Raw genomic sequence first — 1,167 nt, 5'->3', positions numbered from 1 at the left:
CCCCCGGCCGCACTGTAAAAGCCATACTGTTGCGCAGTGTGTGTGTACAAATCCTGCTCTCTCTCGACACTCAGGAGTTAATGAGAGCTCGGTTGTTTGCTTTCCACACAAAAATCACCTGCGGTGTTGCCTCTCTAAACAAAGACGGCAAGCTTCAAACTGGCCTCCCCGAGCCCCGATGACAATTTACAATACATTCAACCCATAACGAGGTCAGACACCGTGTGTGTGTCTTCGTCATTCCACTGTATGTGGGGAAGAGTTTAGTGAGAGCTGGAGGTTAATTCTTTCTTGCAACGATCTCTTCTTCTTCCTTTTCTTCTTCTAGCGCTGTCGTCAAGTCAAGGGCCATTCGAGACAGAGATACAGGCAGATGTACACGTCGGGGCGTTATGTAAACAGACACAGAGAGAGGCAAATCGTCGAGCAGCTGGTAAAATGTACTAAGCCCAATATTTTGAAAGTTATGTCGTATGCATAAACATAAACGCACACATACGCCACATACGCACAGAAGTGCAGCCACAAGATTAACTACCGAACAAAATAAAAGAAGAAGAAAACCCAGAAATAAAACAGAAAGAGCAAGCGATTCTGAGCCAGCAACAATATCTCATTCTCATATTATTATTTCCAAGCTCAAGTCTTGAGTACGATGTCATTCCTCCGCTTGATTAAAATAAAACAACAACCCCCCCCCCCCAAAAAAAAACCCCCAACAAAACAAAACAAAACCGTACGTGTTTTCGCGCACCCATCGACGCAATTTGCATATCATTTTAGGAGGCGGGATTCCGACTCCGCCTAGTCACTAGTCAGGGCCAACACGTGCTGAGAAAGGTACAATATCCCAAATAACTCGATAAAAAATTCTCCACACTCCGGAATTGAACTCGAGTTTCCTGCAAGCGACAGCGAAGCGACTAATCTCTACATCACAGACGCCAGTCCTCCCTTTCAGAATCTTATAATTATACATGATTATATTGTAGTGTAAAGTCCATGGTCCTCTGAAACAAAACAGCTGATGGTTGGAGAGTGCCACTATTACTAATAGACTTGTATGATGATTTACTTCTTTTATTTGGCTTTATTTGTCTGTACATACTTTGGACCTTCCCGTCCACCCCCACCCCCCCCCCAACAATTAAAGGATCTTATATAATC

The sequence above is a fragment of the Aplysia californica genome, unplaced genomic scaffold (assembly GCF_000002075.1).
Source record: "Aplysia californica isolate F4 #8 unplaced genomic scaffold, AplCal3.0 scaffold00614, whole genome shotgun sequence".
Lineage (NCBI taxonomy): Eukaryota > Metazoa > Mollusca > Gastropoda > Aplysiida > Aplysiidae > Aplysia > Aplysia californica.
The sequence above is the reverse complement of the archived record's forward strand: the minus strand, read 5'-3'. Positions refer to the sequence as shown.